Below are 10089 nucleotides of genomic sequence, written 5' to 3' on the forward strand. Positions count from 1 at the left end.
TTGGCTCCCATGCCCCAGCTGGGGAGCAGGGTCCTCCACAGCCAGAAGCAGGCACACCCCAGTCCCTCACTGCTTTCCCACCCCCTCATTCCGCCGTCTCTTCAGGGATGCCTGCTGCCTTCTAGCTGGGCCTGATCCCTGGTTGAGGCCCAATCCAGGAAGGGCAAGCTCCTTGGTGTTCACAGTTTCCCGGAATTTGGGAGGAAAGTACTCTCCAGATCCACGTGAGAGGCAGAAGAGTAGTTGATGACACCGGCACATCACATCCTCCCTCCTGGGACAGCACCACCTGAACTGCTTTCGGAAGAACTGACTGCAAGAACCCTTCAGGGCTGCCTTTCCTGCTTGGGGGAGATCTGTCCCAGCCCGAGGCAAGGCAACAGGGTGTGTATTCCAAAGAGGAGCTGAGGGCCACTCTGAGGGCACCTTCCCACCAGCAGCCTCGATGGCCATCAAGGTAACTGGATGGCTGCTGTAAATCAGAGTGGCATAGATAATTTCTAAACTTCCAAAAGGGCAGGGTGAGAGCTGAGGCTTCCGAGGGCTCCCCATAGAGTCTGCAGAAGCTGTGATCTTCCTGTGGCTTTTTGGGGACCGCCCCTGGTTACTATTCCAGTGGGCGCTGGGGTGGCTCACTGGCTGGTGCATCTCTTCCAACCCTGCAGTCAGTGACTTGACGGCGGTTGCTTGAATTCAGCTATGGTGCGCGTATGTATGGCACAGGAGTCCACAGCTGCTGCCAGTCAGGCCATTTTTTAAGAGAGAGCCAGCTTCTCAGCGTGTGACTAGAACTGCGTACTTAAATTCCACCATTTACCCAGGCACCCCATTCAGATCGCAGTGATCAGATTTCCTCACCACCCACTCACTGCCTTCCACTCACCACCCTAAATTCCCCTAAGATTGGTGAGGGGCAGCAGCAGTTGCCTGTATGCTTTAAGAAGAAGGACAAGCACCTCAGGATCTCCTCCAGCCTTCCACACCCATCTTTAAAAAACATCATTGGAACAGATCCTTTCGTGAGGGCCTTGTTCCCTAAACGCCGCAAGGTATCATGGGAAGAACATGGGCTTCAAAGTCATACAAATCTGTGCACAAATCCTAACTTCACCACTTTGGAAAGTAAGTGAAATAACATATATGCACCAAGCAATATGTAACCACTAAAGTTGTCGATTCTTCCTCTTAACAAACATTTAAGAGTATGCTCTGCACCAGGCACCATTCTTGGCTTTGGGAGAGCAGAGAACAAGACAGACCAGGCTTCAACCCACAGAGGACTTTCATTCAGCCCTGGAAGACCTTAGAAGTCAGCTGGACCTTCGACTTACCTTAGGAAGTGAGTGAACTGGGTCCCCAAGAGTACATCAACGCAGAGTTCAGCCTCAGCCCTGGTTATCTCAAGAAGCCGGAGGGAGCAGTGTTCTTTAAGAGATACCACACTGCCTCCCTCCAACAAGACTTAATTAATCTTAGAAACACAAACAATGGAGTCGAGCTCTGAGAGTCTGAAACATGGACAGTGAGTGTTGATTGGAGGTGGAAGAGATTCAAGATCTGAGAAACCCAATAGCAGAGTCTTAGGACATTTGGGGGATTAGTATTCATTCAGAAAACATTTATTTGACACCTGCATTCTGCCCAGCACCATACTAGGCACCAGAGAAGACTAGTTCAATTTGGTGAGATGGGTGCTATAGTAAGTTTACACAGTACCCTGACAGTACAGGAGGGAGCAACTGGTTCCATTAGGAGAGTGAAGGAAGTGATACTGACCAGAGACTTAAAGAATGGGAAGAGAGAAGGTGGGAGGGGGGGTCGTTTTTTCTAACTGTAAAAAAAAAAAAGGCAGGTACTGAGACACGAAATGGTGCAGGACAGCTAGAAGTTGGTATGATGTAAGTGTAGATGTGGTATGGGATAAGTTTCCAGGGAGAAAGGAGATGAGTAAAGAACAGTGATTAAGATTTAAATTGTGGGCAGTAGGTTTCCACGCGAGGGATTCATCTTAGATGCTGAGTGACTATTAAGGAAGTGCTCCCCGGGGAGCTGGGTGGAGGGGGAGAAGCCAAGCAAGAGCTCCAGTTCAGCCGTGGAGGGTGGCTTCCCTCAGAGCCCAGGGGAGAGCACTGGAGTATAAGGCCTCAGGGTAGCCCTGCCTGGGACAAGGGAGCCAGGCTTTCATTCCCCACCACCACCATTGAGCAGTCACCAGTCACACTTTGGCCCAGGTGGGGCCAGGCAGGGCAAAGCAGCTCCAGGAGGTCATGGGCAGCCTTCCAAGAGGAGCTGCAGGTGTCGACCTTGAAAACACATTGAAGGGGGTGTCATGCACAAAAATGGAAAAGGGCATCCGAGGGGATCTGGACAGAGCATTAACACTGTAAGCTACAGGAGGGTTTAAGCAAGAGAGGAGTGTGCACTGATCTGTATTTGAGGAAGCTTGCTGGGGCTGAGGTGTGGGGAGGATGGACCAGAGGGAGGACAGGCAGGCATCAGAAGAGCTGCCCAGAGGCTGGCCAATATCCCGGGATGTGATGGCAGTGGAGGTGTGGGCTGAGGAGAGATTGTAGGAGGCAGAGTCAATAGACAGGACCTGTAGGAAGGGAGGTGGGGCTGGTGCAGGACTGCCGTGCTGTTACCACTGGCATGGGGGCCGTGAAAGCAGCAGCAGGCACAGAGAAGAAAAGAATGTGCCTGAGTTGTGAAGGAAATCAGCCGTGGTGAGACACGGGCTGGCTGAGATACAGCCCCTACCCCTACCAGAGCAAATCTAGGGACTTGGCCGATCCCCAGAAGATGCTTAATCCCCTAAGGGAGCCCAGGGAAGGATGGAGAAGAGATTTTTGATTAGCATTTTAAAATTTACATTTCTAAAAGATGACATTCACATGGGTCAGAATCCAAAAGGTATATAAAGGTGTACAGTGAGAAGTCCCCCCTCCTATCCCTGCTCACTAGTGCCCAGTCCCAACCCAGAGGCAGCCAGCACTACCATATTCTTGGGTAGCCATAGAGAAAGCCCACGCCTGTACAAGCAGAGAGCTAAGCATATTTCAGAGAAGAGATTTGACTGCGTGCAAATCTGGGCCTCTCTTTCTCCAGCTAAGGGGTTGTATTTTCCAGTCTCTGAGGCCATTATGGCCCTTGTGTTCTACACTTCTAAGCAAGGAGCAGCCCTGGCCCACAGACCCCACCCCTTCTCACGTTGTTAGGCAGGTGCTCCCATTACCCACAACTTCCCTACCCCGCTAGCAGGGAGGGTAAGAGAAAGAGCAACTGAGGGCTTAAAGAATGGAGGAAAATGGCTGCAGAGAAGCAGTGGCGGTGCCAAGGAGCCCAGCCTCATCAGCCTGACCAGCCCTGGCCTCCTCAGAAGCGGACCCACACTGCACCTGTGAGATGCACGTCACGCCTGAAGTGGATTCTTCTTTCCTAGGGCAACTGCCCAAGGGTTAGGCGTGCCAAAGTGAGGCCAACTGTGGAGCTTCTGCTCCCAAGGAGTCCCCAGGGATGTAGCTCTGACCGATTGGCTGACACAAAACAAGGTGATGGAAGCAGGCCTGAACCATGGCATCTCAGATGCCAGCTTCCGGGACGAGTCACGGAGGAGGACTTCCCATCGGCTCCTGAAAGTCCCTTTGGGTGATGTGAGTGACAGTGGTGTGAGGATTCAGGCATGGGGAATGAAGAGCACACACAAGGCCCCAGAGGAGCCCAGCCTAATAGACAAATCAAGGTGAGATGGTCGGGCCCAGACCCACCCTTTTTCCCTCCTCATCCTGGCTCCTACCCACCCATGACCCCCACTGTTTTGCATGTTGCATGAGGTCCCTTCAGCTCCTGCTCTCCCTGTCACTGGGGAGGGCCCCCGCCATGACCTCAGAAGTTGCTTCGCCGCAGCCTGTCCCCCATCCCATCTGGTCCCCGGTCTTCACCCCCTAGGTTGGTCCACACCTCCACACAACCCCTCCTCCCCGGACCTTCGGCCTGTGTCCTCTCTGGCCTCCCATCCTTCCGCCGCTCCTCCTAGCCCCTCGGGGCCCCCTCACCTGCCCTTCCCCCCGGGCCCTCCACACAATTTTCTCCCTCCCCTTCCATCTCCCAGTCAGCTGGCTTTTGTTGCAGCCTCCTCCTTGCCCAGCCCTGGGCAGGGCGAGGCAGATGGGCACAGGCAAGCTTTAGAAGACAAAGGTCTGGCTCTCAAAGTGCTTTCAGTTATCACCGTGAAACAATTAGACAGCCATGATGAGACCCAGGGTGGGGACTCAAAGGGGCGGGAGGGGTGGGCAGCCAGGCTGCTCCCTGGGCCACAGACAACTCTTGTTCCCTTCAGGTTTCACCTTCCTGGGGGTATTAGAACATCCTTACCCCTGCCTTTCTCTGCAAAACCTCACCTCTGCCTCAGTTCCTGCCTCCAGCAACCAAAGGCGTCCTTGCCCATCTCGATCTGTCCTGATTCCCTCTGGGACAGTCACCTTGGCTAGCTCTCCTACACACACACCTTTCTTGGGGGCCCCCGCCCAGGGATCATCCACAGAGCTTTATTACCTCCTGTTTAACCAGGCTGGCCTGGTTCATGTTGAGCTGCAGAGGCAGGTCTGAGCAGGGGCTGAGGATGGGCACAGGCGGGACCTTCTCTGGATGGATGGATGGATGCCACTGCCCTCTGCACAGAGGCACCTGCAGAGCTCAGAAGTGGGCCAGCTCCCGCCAGGGCCCAGTGCAGGCTCACTGGGAACAAGGTCAAGGGGTCACAGGGCCTGCCTGGCAACTTGTGTGCCAGAAGAGGAGAGGACCTGGAATCCGGCTGTGCTTAACTTGATAATGGGGGAATCTGGGAAAGAAAAGGACCCTTCCTTAAGCCCTTGAAATGGAGGAGCCTGCGAGGAATGCTGGGAAAGAGGCAGAGGGATGAAGTGGGGTCAGCTTTGCGCCATTTCTGTTACAAGTATGAACATATATGCTCCCATCCTCGACAGGCAAGTCTTGTCTCCCCCTTCATTGGAGAGGTGGTTCCAGAAGAAACAGGCAAAGCTGGAACTCCATGAACAGATACTACTCCAGCAGCCCTGGAGGGGCTGGTGCAAGAGAAGGAAACGCAACTGGGCTCCGGGCTTTCGCTGTCACTCTAACACAGCCGAGCCAGCCAGAGACTCGAGGCGCTGTAGGGGCTGAGAGAATTCGTGTTTAATGAGAGCAGCAATGACCTAAACACTCTGCCTAGGTCAGACTTCATCTTTTTTTTTTTTTTTTTTTTGCGGTACGCGGGCCTCTCACTGTCGTGGCCTCTCCCGTTGCAGAGCACAGGCTCCGGACACGCAGGCTCAGCGGCCATGGCTCATGGGCCCAGCCGCTCCGCAGCATGTGGGATCTTCCCGGACAGGGACACGAACCCGTGTCCCCTGCATCGGCAGGCAGACTCTCAACCACTGCACCACCAGGGAAGCCCCAGACTTCATCTTTTTCATCTGCCATATGAGGTACTGTACTCTCTTACAGCTGAGGAGACTGAGGCTTAGGAAAGTTGCGGTACTTGTCCAGAGTTGCAGGTCTTTACCGTGAAAGGGTCTGGATTCAACCAAATACATGACTACAGAGTGCGAGCTCTTTCCCCTGCACCATGCTGCCTCTGCTGCTTGTTTTTTTGGTTTATTGTGTTGTTGTTGTTGTTGTTATTGTTATTTGGTTTTGGAGGAGTTTTCTTTTTTGCGCACAGGGTTGGGGGTTGGGCAGAATGGTGAAAGCATTCCCAAGTTCACTCAGCCCAAGGACCCCTCTGGCCAAATACAGAGTTGCCCTTCTCTCAACGTGACATTTCCTTTCCTCTGCATGTTTGCTCGAGTTGTTCTGGTCCCTGGCTTGCCGCCCGCTCCCCTCAACAGCCCCAGCCCCATTTCCACCTGCCAGAATTCTTCCCACAACACTCATCTCAGGCTTCCCTGGTGGCGCAGTGGTTAAGAATCCGCCTGCCAATGCAGGGGACATGGGTTCGAGCCCTGGTCCCAGAAGATCCCACATGCCGCGGAGCAACTAAGCCCGTGTGCCACAAATACTGAAGCCTTCGTGCCCTAGACCCCTGCTCTGCAACAAGAGAAGCCACCGCAATGAGAAGCCCACACACAGTAACGAAGACCCAATGCAGCCAAAAATAAATAAATAAATTGAAAAAGAAAAAAAAAGAACTCATTTCAACGTCCTAGAAACTTCTGGTTTCTTCTGCAATTTCTCTTGCCCCTTTTCGGGAACCTATGACATTCACTTGGCTCTTGACTGGTATTAGAGCCGTGGATGTCCTCATCGGGTCCCCTAGATAAGGTGGAAAACCCCCTACCCCCCCACAACCCCAGGACAGGAGCTGGGTTTTGGCCCCTTCTCCTCCTCCCCCAACACAGATTCACAGAACCTTTGAACCCTGCAGTCAGAACAGAATAGTGCTTAAAGTGTCCAAGCCACCCAGGGTGCAGCTAAGCTCACAGGCCCAGTGGGACCCACTGGTGAGGGGTCCACGCTCCCTCCCTGAGGCGGGTGGGCTGAGCCAGCTAATGGCAGTGGCTGTGCCCCAGGTCTCACACTCCCAGAACTGCAGCCCCACGTATTCCTCAGTCCTTGGCTCAGCCCCCCAGGCTACACCTTGATCTCGGGTGGCCTCGGCCTGCAGCGGCTTGAAGCAGGATTTCGGTTCCCCGGCCAGAGACTAGAGTCAGGCCACGGCAGTGCGAACACTGAATCCTAGCCACTAGACCACCAGGGACGGTGGCCAGTGACAAGGCCCCTGGCCTGCTGGCTTTGTAGAAATGAATTCCCACAAAGATATGGAAAGTAGTGAAACAAGTAAAGGGTTTATTAGGAGGAAAAAAGTGTACATGTGAATAAGACTCACATGGGTGGACTCAGAGAGTCGCACCCTCGTGGTAGTTTGAATCACTTATATGGGGCATTTCTTCCGGGTTTCCTTTGGCCAATCATCTTGCTTTGTCTGGCTCTGAGTCCATATTTGGTTTATCTCAGGGTCCTCCCATGTGTGCATGCGCATCTCAGCCAAGATGGATTCTAGTGAAGAGGCCTATGGGTAGACTGACGTCACCTACTATGGGGTGATGCCCCCTCCCTTTTTGGCCCCCAAGGAGCCTTTCTGCACATGTGTAGTTGGAAAGGTCTCCTTGACCTCGAGAATGAGAAATGTGTGGTCTCTTCTTCTCCCATCTGGGCAAGGCTCAGTTCTTCTCTACCCCTGCCATTCCTGTTAAAGTGTCTGCCAGAGGCAAAGTCCAGCTCTTTACCCCATTCCTGTTGTTGTTTTTATCTGGAAGTGAAATAGGAGGGAAGGGGGCAGGGCACAACCTTTAAAAGAATGACATAGCCATAGGACATGACAAAAACTGGTTAGAACCAACTAGATCCAAGATGGTGGAAGATTTGACTTCCAGTAGACCTTGAGCCTCATGATATGCTCATTGTAATATATTAGCATATGCTAAATGGCACACCCACCAGCGCCCGTGACAGTTCCAAGGCTGACCATCAAAGATCAAAAAGTGAGGGCTTCCCTGGTGGCGCAATGGTTGGGAGTCCGTCTGCCAATGCAGGGGACACGGGTTCGTGACTCGGTCCGGGAAGATCCCACACGCAGAGTGGCTGCGGCCCGTGAGCCATGGCCGCTGAGCCTGCGCGTCCGGTTCTGAGATGGCCCACACTCTGTCTGTGGAGTGTGTTTCTTCTCTCTAAATAAATCCACTTCTTACCTATCACTTTTTCTCTCACTGACTTCTTTCAGCCAGGAGACATCAAGAACCTGAGCTTCATTAAGTCCTGAAACTAGGCGTGTGATCTCAAAAGACTGTGGGTTCAGGGGCTTCCCTGGCGGCGCAGTAGTTAAGAATCCACCTGCCAATGCAGGGGACATGGGTTCAAGCCCTGGTCCGGGAAGATCCCGCATGCCGCAGAGCACCTAAGCCCGTGCACCACAACTACTGAGCCTGAGCTCTAGAGCCCGTGAGCCACAACTACTGAGCCCGTGTGCCACAACTACTGAAGCCTGTAGCCTAGAGCCTGTGCTCTGCAACAAGAGAAGCCGCCACAGTGAGAAGCCTGTGCACTGCAGCTAGAGAAGGCCCGTGTGCAGCAACAGACCCAGCACAGCCAAAAATAAAATAAAATAAAATAAAGACTGTGGGTTCAAGTCCCAATCTGGGTTTAGGCTGGGTTTGAGTCCCGGCACATGCGTTCAAGTCCCAATCAGAGTTACACGGTTTCAGCAGTGTAAACAGGAGGCTGGCTGTAAATGTCTCACCTGGAGCCCATCTATCTCGTGCCTCAACCTTAGCTCCCTGCCCCCTGCTCAGGGGCCTGGGTTTGGGAAGAGGACTGCGTAGCACGGCTGCCAGCTATGGGAGCACTAGGGACCTCTGTGGGAGCAGGCCTGGGGAAGCTGGCCAACCCTGCAAGCTTCCCGAACCTCAACTCCAGGTCCTCCCTGCCCCCACCCTTCAGAACTCAAGCCTGAGTCATGCTGGGTGCCAAGGGGACATGGAGACATAGTGTTGTTTCTGTCATCAGTTCCAGGCGTTCTCCTTCTTTAGACTGAGTTCTGAGGCTCCACACCACTCCCTGTCTACCTCCTCCCCACCTCGCCCCAAGCTCCCTGCTCTGGGATCTAAGAGTCCCAGCTCGCCCTCCTAAGCCCCATCCAGTGGGGTGCAGCATGTCTTGCTCTGACCACCATGGCTTACCATTCATTCATTCACTCATTCATTCTTTCCCAGGACCCCTACGAACACCACCAGCTCTATCTCAATACCCTGTTTAATTTTCCTCGGGGCACTTACGACTTGATGAAATCGTCTTTTGTGTGTATTTGCTTCTACAGTGTCAGTCTCCCCAGCTTGAGTGTAAGCTCTACGAGAGCAGGGCCCTTGGCAGTCTTGGTCAGTGCCGTGGGGTGAGCTGTATTGGTGCTCAGTGATTACTGCTCAAGGGCTGACTGGCTGAATTATGTAAATGTTTGTTGAGCAACGACCATGGGGCAGGCAGGTGAGGAGACATGCGATCAAACCAGCCTTCTTGGTAGGTCATGGCAGGAGCAGAAGCAGAGGGGCTGTGCGCCCACAGGATGAGCTGAAAGAGGGCAACACAGGCCCTGCTTCTGGAGAAGCACAGAGGAGATGTGTGTCCGAGCCCCAAGCCAGGGCTCCTCCCCCATACCTGCAGCCCCAGCTCCAAGCTCCCTTCTCTGGGAAACCTCACCCACCCCCATAGGAGCTCACCCAGCACCACACACACCTCCCTAAGGGCAGAGCTGTAATTTTACATTTGCTTATAGGATTACTTGACTGCCTCTCTACACTGTTCCCAACACTCAGAGGGTTCTGTGCGACAGCCCCTCTCAGGACCATAAGCTCCATGTGTCCGTGTTTGGCCTCCGTGCCCAGCATGGTGCCCAGCACAGGGGCACTCAGTCACTGTTGAATGAATGAATGGAACAGGAAAGAGGTAAGGGCAGGGTCCTCCCCAAAGCAAGCAGCTCCTCCTTCCTGGGACTGTCCTCTGTCCCCTGCTCTCATCTCCCAGCCAGAGCATCCCTTCCTTCCCTAGGCCCCCGCAGTCTCACTTCGTTCCAAGGCTTCTGTTTCTCATGCAGGCCTAGAACCTCAGGACTGCCTACCTCCTGGCACCGCTCACAGTGTATATGCCCCAAGCCCAAGGCATACCATGGAGTTGTGCAGCAGACAGGCTGCCACCCAGGCCCTGCCAGACACGTTCCCAGTCCCACCAGTGCTCTGGGCAATGCTGTCAACTTCACCAACCACCGTGCAGTGCAGAGACTCTAGTTCTGGTTCAAGAAGATTTTCCAGCTTTTCAGCCCTGTTTCCTGGTTGCTTTCCCTACATCTCTTCCCCTAGAGATGCCAACCTGAGTCAGCACCTGCCACACCCTGGGGGAGACAGGATGCTCTAGCATGGGGACTTTCCCTCTGGGGCCCTTCTGTCTTTTGGGCCGAGACTTGGGGCCCTGCCCTTCCCTCTGACTGGCCAGTCCGTTCCTTCCTCTTCTCCAGTTATGGGTACCTGGTGGCACTGTTGGCTATCG

The sequence above is a fragment of the Grampus griseus genome, assembly GCF_964374135.1.
Source record: "Grampus griseus genome assembly, chromosome: 2".
Taxonomy (NCBI): domain Eukaryota; kingdom Metazoa; phylum Chordata; class Mammalia; order Artiodactyla; family Delphinidae; genus Grampus; species Grampus griseus.